We start from the raw sequence: 23,345 nt of genomic DNA, 5'->3' as shown, positions 1-23,345 counted from the left end.
TTATCAGCAAGCTATTATGAACGTGTCGTGTACATATCTGTCCATTTCTGTTGGGTATATACCTAGTGGTAGAATTGCTGGGTCATATAAAACTTTAGTAGAGGTTGCCAAACAGTTTTCTAAAGTGGTTATACAAATTTATATGCCCACCAGCATTGCATGAGAGTTCAACTGTTGCTTCATATCCCTGCTAACTCTTGGTATTGTCTGTCTTTCTTATTTAGCCATTCTGGTGTGAATGCAGTGGTATCTCACTGTGGTTTTAATTTGCATTTTCATATTGACTAATGATATTGAACATCTTTTTTAAAGGCTCATTGGCCACTTTGGTGTTCTTTTTTGGGAATTTTCTGTTCAAGTCTTTGGTCTACTTTTCTTTTAGGTATTTTGTCTTTTTCTTATTCTGGACGTGAATTACTTGCCAGTTATATGGGATTACAATTATATTCTCACACTCTGTGGCTTGCCTTTTACTCCTTTCATGGTTTTTATATTTTAATGAACAAATGTTTTAAATTTTAATGAATTATGGAGCACCAATCTTTTCTATAATGGGTAGGACTTTTTATATCCTGTTAAAGAAATCTTTGCCTCTCCCAGGGTCACAAACATATTCTTTTCTGTTTCCTTAGTTATCTTTTGGAAACTTTATTTTTTACCTTTCACATTCAGGCCTGTAAATTAGCTGTTATTTATTTTTGTGTTTGGTATGATGCAGAAGTCAAGGTTTTCCCCATGTCAATATCCAATGGGTCAGCATCATTTACTGAAAAGACCAACCTTCTCCTGCTATATTGCAGTGCACCTTTGTTGCAAATCAGGTGATTACATGTGTGTGGATCGATCTGGGGACTCTTATTATTTTAGTCTCTTTGTCTATACTTTTGCCAATACCACACAGTTTTAATTATGGCAGCTTAAAAATCAGTGATTTACATCCTCTAACTTTGTTCTTACTCAAGATTGTCTTTGTCATTCCTGGTACTTTGCATTTCAGAATTTGTTTGTCAGTTTTCACACACACAAAAACACACATATACATCTGAGGGGATTTTGCTTGGGAATGAATTGAATCTACAGATAAAATCGGAAAGAGTTAACAGCTTTATAATATTCTTTAAGTCCATGAACATGGTATATAACTCCTCTTTCTTCTTTCTTCAATTTTTCCTGGTAATGTTTTGTAGTTTTCTGTACAGAGGTCTTGCACATCTTCGGTTATACTTATTCCTAGCTGATGCTTTTTGGTATGATTGATAATGGAACTATTTATTGAAATTTTACTTTCAAATTGTTTATTGCCAGTATCAAGAAATACTATTGATTTTTGTATGCTGACCTTGTTCCCAGTGACACTGACCAATTTCTTAACTATTTTGGTCTGTCGCAATCACAGTTCATTGGCCAGAACTCAGTGACATGGCCACACCTAAATGTAAGGGAGGCCACGAAATTGAGTCTATCTGAATGCCCAGGAAGAAAAGGAAAGGAATTTTTGGGAACACAGCAGATTCTTCCATACTCTTTACAAGATTTTGATGTCCACGGGTTTACCCTGTCACTATGTTGCAAGGAACTCTAAAGCTCTCCAAGTCTAAAGACAGCATTTAGCTAATTTATAACTTTTGGAGTTCTTCAGAATGCCTTAGTTGGCAAAAGACTGCCTTACTAGTTATATTCTGTTACTTTGGATAATTGTATGGCCCCAAGATAATCATCAACCACGTATGAAATACTGCTTTGAAATCACTTGGTGGGGTCCTGCTCCACAGCAGACATAAATACCATTCAAATTATGCATAGGTTTCTATGGTTCCAGATTGGCACAGAAATAAAGCACACGCCACACCTCCTAATGAACCTGCAGACCATACTCCCCACCCCACCGCTCCCTACTAAAGGTGGAAATCACACAGAAACAAGTTACTCTATCTTTTGAATGACCTAATTCAAAGGTTTTGCTCCCATAATGTTGTGATCTCAAGTTATGTTTAATTGTTGTTACCAGATACAAATGATTTAGTTTCTGAATTAACCTAATTTGGTTATGCACAGCTGCCAAGCTCACGGCTCAGTCACTGAACTCTGATGGCCTGTGTTGGGCACTGCTGAGTCCTGATTGGTTGGATTTGAGGGTGGTCTTTAGTCTGTCAACAGTGCATACAAGATATGGTTAACGGCTTTTGTAGTTTAATATTTACGCAGAACACAATTTCATCTATTCTGAGAACACATCTGACAATGTTCAGGTCAATCGATTCCAAAGCTGGGATGCTCCAAAACACAATGTTTCCCCCTAAACAGCAGCTGGGAACACGGGCACGGTTCTGCCACGTGTTTTGTGCAGATTGTGCTGCTGTGAACAAAGGAGAAACCTGAATGTGAATGGAGCCTCGCCCTTTCTCACAGAGGCAGGGAGGGTTTCTGATGAAGTCTATTGGGGTCTGAGGCTCAGGTACAATCCTGCAAAGCTTTGGACCCTCAAGGAGCAGTTATGCGCCCTGAGTGTCCCTTCCAGAGGAGCCACATCCAGCTGTGCCTCAGGCCCCCATCCCACATCCAACACAGAGAGGGAGGGTAGGGAATGTTTGCGGAAGGAAGAATGGGCTCAGGAGGTCATTCTCCAGCCCTGCAGAACTTTATTCTCACTTTCTCTCGCCTTCCCTCTCTCTCCCCTCCTCTCTCCCACTGTCATAGAAGATGCTCAGCTAAGAAGCTCTTCTCAGCTCTCACACCCCCTGTTCCAGTCCCCACTCCCATCACCAGCACAGAGGGCTTTTCCCTTAGATGGCCTTCCTACTCTTTGTTTAGATTTATTTTGCTTCAATATATTTCTAAGGTGTTTTCTCCCTATATGCTGCCAAATCATATCTGAGCTTTAATCAGTGGCTTAAATTAAAGTTCTAAGATCAGAAATAGGGGGTGGACATGTCAAAGACAAAGTAGCCTCCAAGGACCCCTCCTCCCCAGCCCCCTAAAAAACCCTTGTAGTCTTCCTCCTCCTCCACTGGATCAACTATAGTTCTTCTGGGAACATTCTGGACAGAATTCTTGGTGTTCATGTGTGTCGGGGAGGGTTTGTTTTGTTTTGGTTTTTCAGGAAAACCAGGGTAGTGGAGCAGGGTAACCTTGGAATAATAGAGAGGGTCAGGCTGGGACAGAATATTCCCATGATGTGTGTCTCACTTGGGGCTGGACCCAATCCAAGGGAACAAAGGTGCGGATCTAAAACACATTCTCTGACAAAATACTGGGTTGCTATGGGTTAATATATTACCATTTTTCTAGGTTTCATAGAATTTGGGAACCAAATTCAGAATAGAGTCACCATTCATTGAGCATTTACTACATATATGCCAGGATTTTTTCATCTTTTTAACAACTCTATGGGGTTGATACTGAGCTGAGGCTCCCGCCATGTGCTACAGCTGGTAAGGGTGATACTAGGAGAAAGAACAGGTTTGTTCATCTACTCCAGTGATACTTGGTTGTTTTCATGTCTATGGAGGTGAAACAATTACAGAGCAAATGAGATCATTTCAGGAGGCAAGTATTCGAATTTTAATTTGATACAGCCCTCATAAATGTTAAAATCAAGATCTAACTAATTATCTCTATATTCTGGCCAGTTGCATAATGCCTCCTTGGGGGCCACTGGAAAAGGCAGCCGCAGGTCGTGGGTCCTGTGCGCCCCTACTCTGGCGGCTGAGGTGCACCAGTGAAATTTGAGACTGGGTTTGAAGGTCAAGGCCCGCTGACATTCTCAAAACGTCCAGCAGGTGGCAGTGTTTCCCACACCGGCGGAGCCGACCTCGGTCTGCACTGAGAGCCCTGGAAGAGACATGAAAACAAATTTGTGAGGACCGATTGTACCACCGGCCTGGATTAGACTTTTTTTTTTTTTTTTGCCTTTTTCTACATTTTATTTTCGAAACATTTTAGTAAAAATAATCAAGGTACTTCCGTGAAGAAGTAAAACCTGGTGATTCTCTTCTGTCCCCGGATGCCCTTGGCTGCCTGAACCCCTCACTGTGATGTTCCCAATGGGTCTATCCTTCCAGAAACACCCCCAGGAAGATTATTTTCAACCCTCACCTTCATCCACCTGTCCCACCACACCACCACCTGCTGCCATGTTGCTGCCCCACTTCCTTGAAAGCCAGCTCCTGCCATTCAGCTCTGTCCTTCTGAGCTGTAATTCTCCTGGGAGACCCAAGCACATTTCCTGGAGGAGATTGTGAGGGAGGCCAAGCTGTCTCAGAAAAATCCTGGGACCCAAAGGAGTAACCAATGGCTGCGGCTACCGACTGTAAGGAAGACCCGTCAGGACTGATGGAGACTTTGCCTGGTCTGTGCCTGCATAGCCAACAGGCAGCTACTGCAAGTTCAACCACAAGCAACAGCAGGAAGTATCTCATCTCCCACTCACAGCCTCCATCTGTCACACAGCCTGACATCTCAGTACTGGAGATATATTTCTTTCGATTTTGAGAATGGTCAGATTTTCTAGAGCACCCTATTAAAAACGTAAATGTAGCAGGGATGGCAACAAACTGGCGTATAAATGCTATGGAAGTGAAGAGGGGCTGCTTCATGGGAACTGGGAACTGATAAGTGTGTAGACAACTATGGTAAGAAACTCTTTGGTAATTTTCCTAATGACAATGTAAAACATTTTTATGCAAAAGCTGATTACGTATAAAGTTAAATAGAAAGCTAAACAGTCTGAGAAATTTCATTTTTAAATAACAGTCCACTTTAATAATGACTCAGAGGCCAAAGTTTAAAAAATAAATCATTGTATGAATTCTTATGTTAAATTAAACTACCTAAGCCTTGCTGTAATACTGTATTTTCCTCAATATGTGGTGGTGCAGGGAAGAGGCTAAACAGAAGGGTAGTATTGCAGAGGAACATTTTATTTGTGGTGGGGGTGCGGTGCTGGTAATTAGGTTTTTATTTATTTCATGGAGGTACTGGAGATTGAACCCAGGAGCTCGTGCATGCTAAGCACACACTCTACCACTGAGCCATACCCTCCTCCCCTCAGAGGAGCATTTTAAATTGCAGAAGTAAAAAAATTACACAATTTGTAATTGTGATGAGTTTAAGTTTATTTTTATGGGAAAGATTTTTCTTCCCTAAAACCGTTTCTGGAATGGTAAATTGTTTCCATTATTAAAAGTTGAAGTTGGAAAGAAAGTAAGAAAGAAAGTAAGAAAGAAAAAGAAAGGAAGGAAGGAAGGAAGGGAGAGAAAGCAAGCAAGCAAGCCGGCCAGCCAGCCTCTGAGTTTTGGTTAGAAGGACAGGCATCAGCCAGGCAGGAGACGCTAGGAAATTTGGGGGAAAGGCTTTTTTGTGTTGTTTTGAGGGGGGAGGTTATTAGGCTTATTTAGTTTTAGAGGAGGTACTAGGGATTGAACCCAGGACCTTGGGCTTGCTAGGCATGTGCTCTAGCACTTGAGCTATACCCTCCCCCTGGGAAAAACTTTTAATAAGTCTATCATCAGCTAACTTTTATCAAGATTATTCAATGCCTACCGAGTGCCATGTGATGTAATAGACACTTTGTATACATCATTTTGTTTAGTATTGGGCCATTTTATGGATAGGAAACTGAGGCTCCACAAAGTTAACCTGTCCAAGGTCACCAAACTTATAAGCACCAGCCAGGATTTAAAGCAGAATTCAAGCTCAGGTTCAAGACCTTCCTGCCCTTTCCACTTGATCCCACTACAGTTACGCCAGAGTAAACCAGCATCACAAACCTTGGGGAAGTGACCAGAGACTGGAAATCTCCAAGAGTCCCCATAATACTTGTCTCAGGTTTTTATTGATATTCAAGGAGCTCATTCTTATAGTCCAATCCCCTGACTTCCTGGGTTGTGAAATGCTTCCCTGTGGGAAACGCTGTACTTGGAAGGATTGTATGTTCCAGTCCTACAGTCAGGACGAGTGTTCTGACTTGGAGACGTTCATGCAGTGCAGTACACTATTCAAAGGGGGATTTGGTCAGCCTCTGGGACACGAGTCTTTTTTTTTCTCCCCAGGCAAATGAATGTGTTTACTTAAATATTTATACAAAAGTGGCCCTAAGAGCAATAGATATAATTCCCAAATATGGTGGCTTCCCCTTTGATTTTGCACGCTAGAGAATGTTTAAATTTGTTAATTCTCAAAATTAGATATCAGTGCTGTATTTTTTAAAGCTATATGACTTGTACTATGTCAACAGGGACCCTTACTGGAATCGCAGTGTCATCCAACTTACAGCAAGGGAAATCAATTGGTAAGAATGTCATTTTAAAAAGTCAAATAGAGCTCTAAACTTGAATCATTTACATCTTGACTTTTAAAAATATTTTTAACCCTTCCTAAAGATTCAAAATATATTACGTATATTTTGAAGTACGTACTTTCTACTTTAAACAAAATGAATAATGTTTTGAAAATTAAACAGTATATTATCTACCTTGTAGACAGCCTCTTCCTCTAACACTGCCACTGAGTTAGTGACTTTTACATGATGTGAAGTTCGGATTCGGATTCCACGCCCTTTTTCGTTCCCAGCGTGTGGAACTCAGCACTCCTGGCAGCTCCTGCCCCTGACGTACATCTACAGGTTCGGCTGCCCACACGCTTCTCTGGTTGACAGGCACCCTGGCTGTCCAGTGGCTCCGGGGAGGGAAGCAGACAACAACACACCCCCGTGCATCTTCCCGTGATGACAAAGCGAATGTTGTCGTGGGCGACAAAGAGGCAGCTTATTTTGCTCTCAGGCCTGGGTGATCAGGGCCGGCCCGTGGCATGGTTCCCTTGTCATGGGAATGACACTTCTGAATACACATTAAACTGCTATGTTTTTCTTTCCGCTTAAATCATGATGTTCTGTGGTTCTCCATCCATTTAATCAACAGGTTTCCATGCTTCAGGGACCGAGAGATGCCAGTGAGGACAACCAGGTCACTGCTCAGCTTCGGCTGCCAAATTCTTGTTTGTTTGTTATTTTTTTGATCCCTTGACAGACAGCAGTAGTGATAGTTGCCTCCAAAGTGAGGTGTGGCCATGGTGCAGACAGAAAATATTAGCACTCACCTCCATTTTCATGTTTATCTTATCTTTTTAAAAATTGAAGTAGATAGTTGATTTACAATATTGTGTTAGTGGCAGATGTACAACAGAGTGATTCAGTTATACATATGTATCTATATTCTTTTTCTTCCAATTCTTTTCCATTATAGTTTGTTACAAGATACTGAATATAGTTCCCTGTGCTGTACAGTAACTAGTCCTTGTTTATCAATTTTATATATAGTGATGTGTATCTGTTAATCCCATACTCCTAATTTATCCCTTCTCCTTCTTCCCTTTGGTAACCATAGTTTGTTTTCTCTGAGTCTGCTTCTGCTTTGTAAATAAGTTCATTTGTACTATTTTTTAGATTCCACATACAAGTGATATATATATTTGTCTTTGACTTACTTCACTTAGTATGATAATCCCTAGGTCCCTCCATTATCTTATCTTTTAAAGTGTCTATTTTTGGATGGATGTTTTATAAAGCATGCAGTATATTAATAAAATAATAAGCATATATAATTCTAAGACATACATATACGATGCACAGATATATCAAATATAATATATGTATATATTCAAACTATTTTACTGGAGGGTGGGGATGCATGATCAAAAACTTGTGACCACTGATTTTGAAAGCCAGACTTGTTTTAGTAGAACATTTTTTCCCCTAAATTCCAAAAGCTCCCTTTAACTAACAAAAGTATTGCTCAGAGCACTCCACGTTGACATTTACTACAAACTGTAGGAAAAGAAAACTTAAGTACCTTCTCGTCTAGGGGACAGTAGATAGTACCTCCCATGTGGGAAAGCTGTGGGAAGAGGGGGAAGAGAGGCAGATTGCGTGTGTGGGAGGGGCACGTCCCACTCCCCACTGGTGGGTTAGTCTAGGCGGCTCCCAGAGCACTGGGGCTGTCCCTCTTTCCTCAGGCACCTGAGGGAATGTTCACATCCAACACAGGCCTCCTAGGTTGAAGATGGTGGCGAGGTAGGCAGGCTGCAAGGTGGTCTCAGAGCCCTGACCCTCCAGTGGGAGTGCAGCTGCAGCCAAGGGTCTCAGTCCCCCGAGAGGGTGCTGGAAGTACTCAGAACCATCAGATTACAGAAAGTTGAGGGACAACGAGAAGCCACAAAATTTAAGAACCAGAGAAACTATGGACACAGGAGCCAAAAGAACCAGGTGAGATCAGCTTCACCCGAATGAGTGCTTGGGAGGTACTGGATGCTCAGACACCACACCAAACCAGCCACTCTGCAGTGAAGACCAAGGGGGACTCGGAGACCCATTCCTAGACTCTCTGCTCCTACGAGGACATGGTCGTCTCCCCTTCCACTCAGATGCTTCTACAGCCAAACACTGTTAGTGATGGGCTGAATTGTGACCCCCCCCACCCCCATTCATACATTGAGGTCCTAACCCCTCGTACCTCCGAATGTGACCTTATTTGGAAATCGGGTGGTAGCAGACACGGTTAGTTAAGATGAGGTCATACTGGGGTAGGGTGAGCCCCTAGTCCCTCTGACTCGTATCCTTATAGAAGGCGGAAATTTGGAGACAGATGCTCTCAAGGAAAACACCGTGGGAAGAGACACAGGAAGAAGGCAGTCTGGTCTACAAGCCAAGGAGAGACACCTGGAACAGATCAATCCCTCCCAGCCCTTGGAAGGAACCAACCCTGCTGGCACGTGACCTCAGACTTCCAGCCTCCAGAACACTGAGACAATACATTTCTGTTGTTTAAGCCACTCAGTCTGTGGTCTCTTGTTACAGTAGCCCCAGCAAACTAATATACCATCTTTGCTAAAGATGCAAGGTGGATGGGGAGAAATCCAGACGACTAAATCTTTATTCAGGAGGGGCTGGGACAACCTGGAAGAGACGGTTCTAAACTAAAAGAATGTGAGTTTTCTTGAGGTACCTCTCAGGGGAAGTTACCAGGGGAAGTCCTCTGCCCCCAGAAGAGGAAACAGAGGCCTTAGCGGAAGATAAGAATAGTCTGGACAATGAAGCCGGGACATTTTGCACATCTAAGTGTACTGAATAAGACCTCAGCCCAGCTAGTTTCAAATTTCTGACGCTGCAGCCTACCCTGGCCTCCCTCTCAGTGTGGCCAGCGCCCGCCTCCCAGATAGTTTACGGCTTCCAGGCTGATCACCTGTGGTATTATAGTCTTACAAGAGACCCCAGCCTCCTCACTTCTTGCGTTGGTCCAGGTAGCAGGGTCCTAAGCTGAGTAAGAAGCAGTGTCATGCTGGAGCTGGTTTGTACCAGGTCATGACAGCTAGCTGGTCAGTTTTCAGGAATTTTGTGAGCCAGTCGTTAAACAGAGCCATTACTAAAAATCAAATTATAAAAACTTATGATCAAATTGATTATGTACTTTTTAAAGTAATACATTCTCAAAAATCCTCACTTCCTAATTATTTTACTATTATCTATGCTTCTGAGGTTCCTTATGTCTTTACATTTGTATGGTGGAAATATTTTATAATGAATTGCTACTGTGCATGAACTCTTCCCAATTCCATATCCGATGACGTCCCATTGAAATCAACTATGGAACTGGTATTTACACCACAGAAACTGGCTGTGTATCCGCCCCCTCCCCACCCGCAGGAGGGCCAGCTGTTAGGGGTTCTCCAGCACACACACCATTGTGTAGATGTGGACATGGGTGTTGGGCTATTTGTTCTGATAAAGTAGGAGATCAACTGAAAAAGCTGAAGCAACAACTGTTATCAGGTGTGCTCAGGTCGGCCTTGGTTCCGAAACCATGCAGGAGTGATGAGAACAAATCCAATCTTCCGCAGTGCCACGGAGGAGAGAGACACCCAATGAGGGTGGCACCTACTGAGACCACCCATGTGCTTCCAGATTTGGGGCCGGTCGCTAGACAAGTAGCCACTGACCTCAATTCCGTTGTTCTCTTTTGCCACTGTTGAATAACGGTGCTGAATGGGGCACCTAGGAGCTGGCTTCTACCAAACCATCCCTATTCCTGTAAACTACCCTGGAGCTAACTCTTCTGATCCTGCTTCCTTGCAGCAAGAGAACCAGGGAACTCAGAGGGCACCCGAGAACCAGGACTCAATCACGGGACTCTGCTGTCTTCTCTGTAAACACCCCTCCTCCACCCGCTAATATGGCATTCTAACGAGCCAGCGAGTCCTTGGGGATTCGACCCTCTCTGCATAGTAAGAGGTGTAAAAATAGCAGGTGACCCCACTTCAGTGACAGGTGCCAGGCAAAAGTGTTTTTCGGGACCACAGCACCATAGCCAGGCTTGGGGGCCGACCTGGGCTTATACCCAGCTCCTCCACTTACCAACCGTGTGGCTTTGGGCAAACGACCATCCTCCCAAGCATCCATTTTCTCATCTGTAAAGCAGCAAATCAAGGGAGATGTCAGAAGTTGAATGAGCAAGAGATAAAGATTTAAGCACATATATTTTCAAAGTTACAATGTCAGTCAGTGCAATAGAGGGGGAAATAGTAAGTTAACTATAAAGAAATGGGAGGGATGTCATAGAGGTGGTGACATAACCTGAATCCTTGCTATGACACCAGGACAGCAGACGTCAAGTATGTTATTTAGAGATCAGGAGTTTGCCCCCAGAAGCAGTAAAAACAGAACAGGTAGAAGGAGTTACCTCAAGGGTCTGGGACTCAAGATGGGGAGAGACGCAGCTGTTACTTTTCATTGCTGGATTTTTCCAAAGGTTTTTACTTTGAAATCCTGTTCAAGTGTTAGCTTGATTCCGTTTTTGAAGAAGAAGAGAGCTGTGCCTTCTATTAGCTAGATTTGTAACCTCTTGAAAAGTGAATTGATTTCATTTGTTCTTCTGTCTAGAGTTGACTTTATATGTCCTTTGGAAGTGGTTTATTTTTACAGTTTCTGAAACTCTGTGAGTTTCTGTGGCTCCTTTAAGTCTGTTTTGTATGTCTCTTGATTTATAATATGTTGGCAAATCATTCCAAATAAAGCCTCTTTTCTTGTGAAAATATGTAAAGAAATTGCACTGGATGACTCAGAGTTTGAAGTGGGAGCTCTCATCTCCGAAGCACTGAGCAGAGTGGCAGGCAGCTTAGCTGAGACTGGTTCTGACCTCAGAACCAGAACCTTGGCCCCATTTAGCAAACCCACCTCCCACCCCTATACCCATCTCCGGCCAAATTGGAAACCTTCGACCCATTAGCCTCAAGTTCACAGACCTAATGGGTCCATGGATAGGCTGTAGGGGACCCACAAACCCCTAGAATTACATTTGCAACCGTGTATGTTTCTGGAAAGAGTGTCCAGACAGTTTTCAGATTTTCAGTCTCCAGGACCCTAGAACGGAAGAGGTTTTGCTGTCTGTAGATCTCTAATACTCCTGACAAAGCAAACTTCAGGGCGTTTTACACCTTTATAAACAGTTAAGATTCTCTCCCCTTCTTATCTTTCTAATGTAGAGTGGTAGCTAAGAGTTCCAACTCTGGACCAGAATGCTTGGATTTGAAGCCTACCTTCACCATTTCCTAGCTGTGTGATCTCAGGCAAATTACTTAACCTCTCTGTGCTCTTATCTTCTCAATTATAAAACAGGGCAAATAATAGCACTGACCTCATTGGCTTGTTGTGTAATTAAACTCCAGTGGCATTTTTGGCCTTTATTTTGTTTAGTCTCCTGTGACCCTCTTAAAGACAGGGGTCATATCTGGTTCATTTCTGCATCTCAAACATCTGTCGTGCCTGCCATACAGCAGTGCTCAAGAAATGAATGGATGGATCTCGAATTCAGGCTTTGCAAAATTTCTACCCCAGCTCTCCCCAATTACAACCTTTTAAAAAGGCTTCCAGCCTTGATCAGGTGATTTTTAGATGCCCAATTCACTCTTCACTCATCATTTATTCAGTAAACAAATATTTAGTGCCTCCTATGTGACAAGCACCGAGGATACCGTAGTAAACAAACCAGCAAAAACTCTTGTATTCATGGAGTTCGTATTCTCTTTCCACTGACGAACCCGAAACCTTGGCGGGGACCTCCCCGGGCAGTGAAATCCTGATGCCTCTTGATGGGAAGATAACGGTCAAGCCCACAGACGTGCCCTCTTGGATTTACAGTCCTGTAATGGATTACAAATACATGGTGATCACGCTCAGACCAAAATACTCCCAGCTTCCAGGTAGATTGACAGCCCTAGGGCCCCTGTTTCAGGCACAGGAGCCCTCCTGGCATCCTCCTCTGGGTTCACTGTCCCCATGTGCTGGGCTGCTGCTTCTGCCTCCCCCTCCCCCTCTCCCCTTCCCCTCCCCCTCTACCCCTCCCCCTCCCCCTCTCCTTCCTCCTCCTCCCTGGGCCTGACCCAGGGGAAGAGCCTGGGCAGGCCTGGGACTCTCCTGTCTCGCCTGGCTGTTGTCAGCACAGGATCAAGGAGAGAAAGTACCAGCGGGGAGTGCAGGGCGGGGCAGTGGGGGCCTGAGGGGAGCTGGCTCTGGGTTGGCAGTGATGGGACATGTCAGGTCAAGTGCAGGGAAATGCTGCAGAGGCTCTGAGACTGAGCAGGGGCCCAAGGTCACAGAACTCACCACACACGTCCTGCCTGGTATTTTCTCTCTGTGAGCAGATATTTGACTATAAAATCCTTTGCAGCCGTGGGAGGGAGGGAAGGCGTAGTCTGTCACTTCAAACAGAAATCTTTCTACTGGACTATGGAGGCTCCACACAGAACCCAGAGGCTGGGGCAAATCAGCCCTTGACTCCTTCCTTCCAGCTGCCTCCCTGCCCACACCTACAGGACAAACAGAGCTGTCCAGCCACCTGGCCTCCTCCCACCACACGCCAGGGCCTCAGCACTGGCACCGACCTTCAGCCTTCTTCAGCAGCCCTGGCTGGGGTCTCCCCAACTCTCCCGCCTTCCGCCCCAGCTGGCTTCAGGCTCCCAGTGCTGTCTCCCTCCCTCAGTCTCCCCCCACACTGCCTCAGCTGCTGTAACCAGCTATTTTTACTTCAGTGACTGAGTATGCCTGCTTTGGCTTCCTTGGGGCTGGCGTCGGGGACTGGGATTGAGAGGCCGCTTCACCTTCAGGGGTCTGGGCCATATCTTGATTTAGGGGTAGGTCTTCTCCCACTCAGTTAAAGCAACGGAAGGAAAGAGTCTGGAAGAGGTTCTAAGTAGAGGAGGGGCCACAGCATGGGTCCCCCAGAGTGCTAGGTTCATCCTTCCTTTTACACAGCGTGGAGCACCCTGAATTTCTTCCCTCTCTTTCCTCCTAAATAACTCTTCCTTGGTTTTTAAGATTCAGTTCAAATAGCCCCTCTTCTAGGTTACCTTCTCAGAGCCCTCCAGTCCACAGCGACCTCCAGCTGCTCTGAGTTTGTCGAGCTCTCACTGTACAGGCGACACATTCCCTGTTCCTGTGTATCTTCTGGGCTGAGAATCGGCCCTATTTGTTATGGGCCACATGGGTCTGTGCGGAGAAGATGTTTGAATTCATAGTTTGCGTGGCCAACTCCTTGGGGGCAGAGGAAATGCCTTGACCTCTGGGAGCCTTTCTCACCCCTTGGTGTCTTGATGGTGAATGGTAGGTGTGTACTTCCTTGCTGATCGATGGCTGATTAAAGGTGGAAACTTGCCTTGTCATTTGATTTCACTCCTGGTAAGACAGGGAGGTCACTGGCACTTTGGGGAGGAGCCCAGACCTTGTCTGTTCTTTGCATCATATGCTGCTTCAGCAAAAACCAAGGCTGAATACGAATTCAAAGGAGTGGAAATTACAGGGAACGTTTTGCTTTTCTAGGCTCATGTTCCAAGGCGATAATAAAACATCCAAGTACACTTCCATTCCTAGCTCAGAAACCACAACAGATGGAAGCAAGTGTGGGCAGTAATTAGAGACCAAGGTGAGGGAAAAGAGTCATCCATCGGGCCCTGGAAACCTCATCAAAGGAAATCAACACAGAGAATAAAGGCACCCTCGGTTTGTTTTGGAAGCAAGGACGGGGGATTATGTCCTGGCTCCTACAAGTACACGAGACCTGGCACTGGCTTGGACCATCCAAATATTAAACCTGGTAATTATGTGCTGTGGGCAGGGCCAGCCTGGTTTCTCAGTGCCACATCCATTTCCTGTGGTGGGTGGCAGGTCTACAAGGCACAGTGGTGCCAAGTTTTCTCAGCAACCTTCTCAGTGTGGGGAAGTTAGAGTAAGGCCAAAGAGCTCTGTCCAGAAACACAAGGTGAGCCACTGTGAGATCGTTTGAACAAGATGGGCCACGTTTCAGCCAGAATGGCTAGATCTTTATGAACAGAAGCCAAGCCACGGAACATGGTCCTGTGGCAAAACCAATCAGGGGGAAATGGATCTCCTGGGTGAAGAGGCACCAAAGGCAGGAAGAGAGAGAGGAAGCACCTTCTCTGATCTGGGCCAGTGAATGGTTTGGCCGACTTTGTTATCTTTCCGTAGGACTGCAGGGGAGCATCCCGGGGCTTCTGAGTCCCGCAAGAGGCAAAGAGTCATGGTCCCTGCTCTCTCCTGTGACCCTAGCATCGGCACCCTCTGTTAAGGGAGATGGCTCCTTTCCCTTTGCCCCACCAAGTCAACTAAATAAAAATGACCAAATTTGGTAAAAATAGCCATTATATACCTTCACGTATAAGCTGTGTGAGTAAGAGGAACCCAAGAAAAAGAAGTTGGGGTCCCCACCATTTTGGAGCTAAAGGAAAAAGATGGTCACTGGGGATGCCAGCACTGGGAACGGAGCCTCCCAAGAGGAGTCCTTCTCAAGGCTGTGCTTCCCGTGGAGCAATGCTCCAGGGTGTCTGTCCCCTGATGCCTGGGACTAGGAGACACAGCTCCTGGCGTGAGGACCGCCCACAGAGCCCCTGAAGGTCAGAGTCTCCTGAAGACCAACCCACAGTCCTGTTAACTCCACCTCCTTGAAGGATCTAGGATGAGGCCTCGCCCACAGTGCTCAGTGATCTCAGTAGGAGCTGTGTGCAAAATCTGCTTACCTCATGTACATTTTTAGGAGGAACCCACTACTCTGATGCGTTTCTCGGCATTATGGGAGTTACGCTCGCACACGCTAAGGCTGGCACACTTGGTTCACTGCCTTGGCGAAGAGATACAGCCACTGAGCTGGAGAACAACCTGCTGCTGCCTCTTTTTCTACCCCTCTATGGATGTGTGCCGCCAAAAAGGCCTTACATTTTTTTCCATCTTTATTGAGCTATAACAGTTTGAATTTTTTTAAAGATGCGAAAATTTTTTAAAAATTAACTTAAATAATAATTTAAATAATTATTTTAAGATTGCATTTGCTAATATTTTTATTAGTATTTGGTCATGGGAGCAATTCTAGAAAAAAACAGAAAATTATTAAAATAATTTTTTAATCTCTTGTAACTGCACAAACTAGAGTTAGCCACTGCTACCCTTCAGTAAACGTGCTTCCAGCATTCTCTCTCTGCCTCCCTTTTTATTTTTAAAATTGAAATCCTATGGCATATATATATGTACACACACACACACATATATATAGACACACAGAGATATATATGTATACAGATATATATACAGGTATTTCTGACATTACTAGACAAAAATGAGACATATATCTCTCTGTGTGTATGTGTATATATATCTGTGTGTATATATGTATGTGTGTGTGTATGTATATATATATAGTGTTTTTCATTTCGTCACATTGTAAATATTGGCAACAAATATTTCTTCATACACTTCAAAAGCCACTACCACAAGCAAGATATAACATATTCCCATTACCCCCCAAAATTCTCTGTCTCTTTCTTGGTCAATTCCTTCAATTCCTAGCTCAAGGCAACCACTGATCAACTATCTGTTAGGATAGGTTAGATTTGGTTTTCTAGTGCATCCTGTAAATGGAAACATACAGCATGTATCCATTTGTGGTCTGGCTTCTTCCACTCAGCGTAGTGTTTTGGAGGTTTACCCAGATTTCTGCAGGTAAACTAATTCATTCCTCTTGATTACTGAGTGGTATTTCATTATATGGATACACCACAGTTTATCTGTGAATGTGTTGACAGACACCTGAATAGTTTCCAGTTTTGGGCTATGATAAATAAAGCAGGTCTTTGTGTACACATATGCCTTCATTTCTCTTAAGTAGACATCTAAGGGAATTGCTGGATCATAAGGTAGGTTATGTTTAAATTTTTATATTAAATTTGTACATTTTTCAAAAGTCAAAGTGTTTTCGAAATGTTTGTACCATTTTACGGTCCCACCAGTTGTGTACAAGTGTTTCAGTTCCTCCACCTCCTCAGCAATGCTTGGTATGGTCGGTATTTTAAATTCTAGCCATTCTATTGAATGTGTTATTATATATAGTGGTTTTTATCTAACATTATATTATGAGTGTTCCCCAGGATATTAGATATTCTTTGGACACATCATTTTGTGTGAATTCAATGTATATCAGTACATGGGAAAACCACACTTCAGGTAAGTAATTCCCTGTTGGTGAACATTTAGCTTGTTGTTTTCTCCATAAATAATGCTGTTAAAACACTTTGGTCGGAGTAGGTGGTTATTTCCTTAGGATAAAGTACTCAAGTAATTCTTATGGAAGAAAGATTAGAAAAATACAGATAAGCAAAAAGAAAAAACATCATTTATAATTTTGCCACTATGAGAAAACCATCCTCAACAATTTGGGGTATAGTCTTCCAACCAACTAGCTAACCAGCTAGTCATCTCTACACTTTTTAAGAGTCCCTTTTGTTGTTGTTGTTCACTGCTTTATTTTAAGCACTGTTTCATTATAAAATTTTAAAGATTCATAATGGAGAATGAACTTTTGGGGGGCTCTTGATACGTACTGCCAAAAGCCCATTTCTAGCATTTGGGTGCAAGGAAAAAGGATTCTAGCATTCCATCTGTCCAGTGAGCAGCTCTGGATGCTTCCAGTGGAAGAGGTCTGAACCTTAAGGATAATCCTCTACCTTAAGGGTCATCTCCTGTAGCTCTCAGGGCAGACTCTAGAAATGTTATCTCTAAAAACCTCAGATAGAGCCCTAGAAGAAGCTGCATGTACAAAACTAGGAAGCAAGAGAGCAAGCTGCTCCTTACAGGCACTCTTGTCCCCTCTGCCAAATATATATATATATACATGTTCTAGAGCCCTTCTGGTGAAATTCTCCCATTTCTGAACTTTGTAAAGAATGCGCTATTTGACATACTCTCTCTGGATCCAGGGAGGGACTTCTTAAAGGCTGGGTGCGTACTAAGAACAAGAAAGGCTATGAGCTGGACCGTGGGGACGGGCCCTGACAGGCAAGTGTCTCTAAGCCTTCAGTCTGGTGAGCACCTGGGGAAGACACACGGGTAGAAAACACCACTTGCAAAAGAATAAGAAGGGAAGAGAAAAATTTGGTGTTTTTTTTATCCAGAGGTTATAGTTATAGTTACAGTTATAATACAATGCAAGCAATCACTTCTTAGAAGCAACACTTAGAAAATGTGTCAACATTGATTTGTACTTCCTATGTGTCAGGCACTGAATTAGTGCTTTATGCACACTGGCCTCTTTAATATTCACAGTGATTCCATGAGGCTGTTGGCACTATTACCCCAATTTTTTAGACAAGGAAATAGAGGCTCAGAGAAGTTAAGTAACTTGCTTGAAGTCATACACCTCATACATGTGACTTGAGCCTGTCTGACCAGATCTATATTATATGAATCCACATGGCCCAGTAATTCCCCTCCCTTCCCACTCCTCCATACCTGGCACCTCTCTGAACTGTGCCCAGTAATGTTACCTCTGCTCCGTTCATTATATCCACACCTGCATGTACAGCTGGTCACACCAGCACTTTGGAAAGTATATACACCAGGATGTAAGAAATATGAGTGATTCTCCCAGGGCTCCCAGATGAGAGAGGCAGCATTGTGTGAAGCAAAGGGCACTGGCCTGGGAATTAGAAGGGCTGAGTCCTAACTTGAGATCTGCCATAACAGCCTAACAGCCTCACGTAAGTCCTCTCTAGGTCTCTGTCAGGTCCTCTGTGCAGGCACTGGCTTGCCTCCAGCGTCCATTTCCCCATGTGATTATAAGGCCTCCCTCAGGGGTCCTTGGGGGACTAACTGAGACCATGCATTTCAATATGAAGCCTCTTGAACCACTCAGCTGCCCTAGAAAACTGCCTGAATGAATGGAATCCAAGCTTCGTCACTTGCTGGTTGTGGACTCCTAAGCCATTTATCTAACTTGCTGTACCTCAGTCTCTCTTCTGCGGACTGGATCTGCCTCATAGTGTTACTGTAAGGTTTAAAGAGACAGTGCCTGGACAGAGTAAGGAGTACATAAATATTATGAATACTATTAATAACAGGCACTCTCTACACCCCCACGCTTAGGTTGGTTTTTCCTGTTGTGTAAACCCCGTTCTGTTTGTCTTACCCATGATGATGGAATGAATTTCACACAGGCCTCTGGTTCTCTTCAGAGGTTTGTCACAGGGTAAGACATGCTTGGTGCTATTATTTGAAGGTGTTTAAGCCCAGAGCCAGTAAGAGAGCTGACTCCAGCTCATTGAGGTGAGAGCCTCCTGCCTCTTGGTTCACTGCACAGCGATCGTATCATGGGCAAGATGCTCTCCTGGAAATACTCAACACCAGTATGGTGTGTGGAGTGAAATTCCACTGTGTATGTGTTCCCTTGCGATCTGAAACCAGGGAGGAGCCAGGGCTGCAGGAGGAGTGGGAGCAGGAGGGGAGGGTACTGTACAGACATTACCCATCTGCTCTTCATTTTAAAGCCTGATGGGAGCACAGTGTCCTTGCTCCTGTATTTTAATAAAATTGTCCCAGTGGCACATTGCCTTAAAACCTGCAGGCAAACCACACTAATTCAGACCAGGTGGATTTTGTAAAATGTCAGCATTTTTGACCATTTCATTCAATTCAAAATATTTTCTAATTTCCCTTGCAACCTCTTCTTTGACCCAAGGAATATTTCCAGCAATCTTTCTTTTATTGATTTCTAGTTTAATTTCCCTGTGGTTAGAAAACATATTTTGAATTCAATTCTTTTTAATTTGCTAAGGTTTGTTTTATGGTCCAGATTATAGGGGAAGCATATTTCATTTACACTTGAAAAGAATGAGTACCTACTATTGGGTGGGATATCCTATAAAGGTGAATTAGGTAAAGTTGGTTAATAGTTTTGTTTTGGTTTTCTGTAGTCTTACTACTGTTCTGTCGGCTTTGTCTGCTTGTTCCGTCTTGCTATTGAGAGAAGAGTGTTGAAATCTCCAACTATAATTATAGATGGCTCTATTTCTTCTTTCTATCAGTTTTTATTTCACATATTTGAAGTTTTGTAATTGGTTACATATACATTTAGAATTATGTCTTCTTTTCTTGACAAAATTATTTTTTATCTTTATGTAATACACCTCCTTATCTCTGGTACTATTTCTTGTTTTTGAAGTCTACCCTGGCATTCTTTTGATTTACCATTCTCTATCCTTTTACTTTTCAACTATTTGTGTCTTTTTATTTAAGGTAGTATATTTCTAATAGGCAGCATATACTTGGTTCTAGCTATTTAATTCAATCTGATAATCTCTGCCTTTTAGTAGGGGAAGATTAGACTATTTATATTTGATGTAATATTTTTATTGACGTATAGTCAGTCCACAATATGTTGTCAATTTCTAGTGTACAGCATAATGTTTCAGTCACACATATACATATATATTCTATTTTCATATTCTTTTCCATTATAGGTTACTACAACCCCTGTGCTATACAAGAGAAACCTGTTATTTATCTATTTTAAGACAATTATTGAGATATTAGACTTAAATCTACATCTGCTAGTAGTTTTCCATTGTCACATCTTGTCTTTTTTCCTTTTTTCTCCTTTTCTGTCTTCTTTTGAATTAATTCAGTATTTTTAAATTATCCAATTTTACCTCCTCTTAAATTATTTTAATTAAAAGTGTTCCTATATAAACTGAAGCCTTTTAACTTACTGATTCCTTTAATGTATTGTCAGCTAGAGGTCCTTTTTATTTTAATTGAAAGAACAGTGGACTTGGAATCAACCAAACCTTTATTTGAAACCTGACTCTGCTACCACTGGCCATCTTGGCCTTGGTCAACTTAATCTTTATAAGATTCAGTTTCCCCGTTTGTAAAATTGGGACGATCATTACAATGGGTACAATGGGAATCAAATGAAAAAAATTAATTACAGTCTCTAGCATAGGCCTAGAACACAATAAATGCTTAATTAATGTTGCTTGCTTTCATTTTATTTGTTTGTTCTCTGTACAGCTATTTCTAAAAGAGATTTGAGCACTGCTAAGGAAACAAGTACCTGGCCTATTTACTACCACTCCTGTATCTTCCTTTGAGACATTGCTAATCAATCATAGTGCTGTTTTAAATAAACTCAGCTATAATCTTTCTTTTCCTTCCTTCCTTTTTTTTTTTAATGTGTAATCTTTCTCAGCATTGTGCCAGTCAATTAGAGATGGATCAGAATGCAAAGCCTATGCACCAAGGTCCAGCACATCAACCCTACTTAAAGCCTTTTAACACGTGAATTATTTTAATTAGGTTAAACCCCCTCTTCCTCTAACAACTTTTTATCTTTGTTTATTTATCAAACCCTTTGCTGAGGTATTGCAAAGGAAAACTTTAGTCAGTTCAGCTCCAATGATTTCAAATGCTGAATCAATGAGGTTTTTATCTGGCATCTGTGAAACCGGACACCAGAGAAGAGAAGGGGGCGAAAGTGGAGTTGCTGGCCAGCGGTTGGGGGCGGGCGGCAGGCTGGCTCATCAGGCTCATTTTAGAGCCTGACACAAGCATGTGATGAGGGTGTGGCGTCTCGTGATGGGCACCAACCATTCCTCCTGGGACCTTGGGTGTCACTTAGCTACAGCCAGACAAAGAACAATCTGTCATTCACTTTGAAAAAAAAAAAAGCCTTGACCTTGCACCACAGCAAAGCACTGAACACTCCTCGTTCAGCTGCCTCTCCCCCACCCAGCCCTGAAAAGAAAGACTTCCTGTTAACGGTGCTGGGGCCCTTTGCCAGTCCAGAGACTGGTTGGTGCTCAGGGACAGACAGACATGCAGCTTTGTCCCCGCAGGATCCTGAGCTTGCTGGGTGGGGACCCGCCTGGTCAGTGGTGCCACCGCTGCCCTCCTTGTAACCCCAGGATTCGTTTCTTCTTACTAAGGAAAACATCAGCGAGAGAACAGCATGGCTGCCTGGAGGGAGAGTAAGAGAGACCCCTGCAGCCCCCGCTCGGCCTGGCTCTGCACGACACCAGTGTCCTTCTGCCTGCTTTCCTTGTTCTCTCTCCTTAACATTCTCCCTGCTGTTCCTGTCACGGAAACCTTCGTAACAGCATGCAGAGCAGTGAAATTTCTTGAAGTTTCCATATTACCTGTAGAGTGTTCTATGCTTTCCCCAATTTGGATCCTAGAGATAAACGGGGATGAGTGTCTACCTCTCACACACTCCTGTGATTTCCGTGGATGTGACCAGAGCCCTACCAAACAGGGCTCCAGGAAAGAGTACCTTCTCTTTCGTTTATCACAGACAGGACATCTTGTTCTGGCACTTACTGTTTTACTATTGAGAAATGGTTTTGGTCCAAATATGTAAGAATGGCTAAAAATAAATTCACAAATAGATAAGCACACACCTGGATTCTTACTCTGAGTCATCAGCAGCGCTTTTGAAATCTTTCTGCAAAGCGGAGGTACAGCTTAATCCCATGGCCTCTGAATTCTTGTTGCTTCAAATACTGCTTCATGTTCACGTCCGTCTAGAAATGTCACAGGTCTCTGCCAACACGACTTAGGGGAAATAATCATGGCAACAACAACAAAAATCTGGTCCCTAGACCCAACAGGTCACTCTCTGGACCTCTCAGCTTCACCTGAGGAATGCTCTCCCCTCTCCTCTTTCTTCAAAGTTCACTTAAAGGTCTGGGCTTCTGTAAGACTTTGGTGATTCCCAGGCAAAAATCATGAATCAGGCTGTGTGCTTCCATGGTAATTTATGTCTGAAATGTGTCCTCTAAAACAGACTATTTTTGCTTCTTTTTTTTCTTGTTAGACTGTGCGGTCTCTAAAGGCAGGCAATGAGAGTCATTTGTCTTTCTAAGGGCCTAGCACACGTCCTCAATAATGGTTAGTTGAACTGAATGGAATTTATTTGAATTGAGTTAAATTGGCTCCTTAATACAAAACTCAAGTTGTAAATATATTCCAAGGTCTGAGATGAAGATTATTTGATAATATCTCTGCAATATCAAAAGGCCAAGGAGCAAATATTCCCATGAGCCATGTCCAGGCTTGCAATCCACGTGACTGCATCTGTGCACTGTGTGCTAGGCAGCCATAGCTGGATGCACGAGGTTTATAATTTTGTGATATAAGAATGTGATAGAGTGAGGCCATGTTGAAATGATGGCTAAAACATTGTGTGAGATGTTTAGCATAGACACCATGCATTGTTCACAGAGCTGACGCGAATTAGAACTACAAATTTAACCATCCGTTTGAGATAGTCTGTTAAATGTTTCAGAAAAGATTCAAGGATCCCTTCCAGGAGCCCATTCTAGAAGTCTGACTGTGCTTTGTGATCAGCCAGTACTCATACACTTCTCAGGGCTTAACCTACATCATCTCATACTATCCTCCCCACAGCCCAATGAGGCAGACACTATTGCCCTCCCACATCTTAGGTGGGGAAACGGAGACAGGATTCAGGTAAGTAACCTGCCCAAGGCTCATGGCTATTAAGTGGCAGAGCTGGAACTGGAACCCAAGCAGTCTGACTCCAGAGTCCATGGTCTGTGCATCCCAGGAACTATATACACAGTTACCCAGTACACTAATCTGCCACAAGCAAACACATCCTTAGATCTAACCTAATCCAAATTACTGCATGTCTACCTCCGGATTTCCAGCTGTGTCTTTTGTAGAAAAAAGAAAACGATACTCAGCACTCTTTATATAATCACAGCATGAATATTTGAAGACAGTTTTAAAGTTGTTTCTGAATTTTCTTTCTGCAGTTTAAATGATTCCAATTAACTTCATTTTTCTGCCAGAGATTTTTTTCCCCCAGCTCATAAGTCATCCACATTTTTCAGGCCACATTTTATTATTATTATTATTTTTTGGATAGAATTCCCAAATTATGAAGGCCCAAACTGGATAGGAGTATTTTCCATTTAAGGCCTGACCAAGGCTATAT

At 43.1% G+C, this 23,345-nt stretch overlaps 1 long non-coding RNA gene across 2 annotated transcripts; it reads right to left on the bottom strand.

The window, feature by feature from the left end:
• Positions 1-3,552: 3,552 nt before the first annotated feature.
• On the bottom strand, positions 3,553-13,683 carry LOC116280982 (uncharacterized). 2 transcript variants are annotated; one of them, XR_012073974.1, is made up of 4 exons: positions 13,396-13,683; positions 10,731-12,189; positions 10,406-10,458; positions 3,553-3,831 (listed from the first exon to the last, which is right to left on the bottom strand). It is a non-coding gene; the product is annotated as an uncharacterized lncRNA (long non-coding RNA). The 2 variants fall into 2 exon arrangements; XR_012073973.1 differs by lacking the exon at positions 3,553-3,831 and having other exon boundaries at positions 9,744-10,458.
• Between the last annotated feature and the right edge of the window lie 9,662 nt (positions 13,684-23,345).

Source organism: Vicugna pacos, chromosome 6, assembly GCF_048564905.1.
Source record: "Vicugna pacos chromosome 6, VicPac4, whole genome shotgun sequence".
Lineage (NCBI taxonomy): Eukaryota > Metazoa > Chordata > Mammalia > Artiodactyla > Camelidae > Vicugna > Vicugna pacos.
Note: the sequence above shows the minus strand (reverse complement) of the source record. Positions and strands in the feature narration are given on the sequence as shown.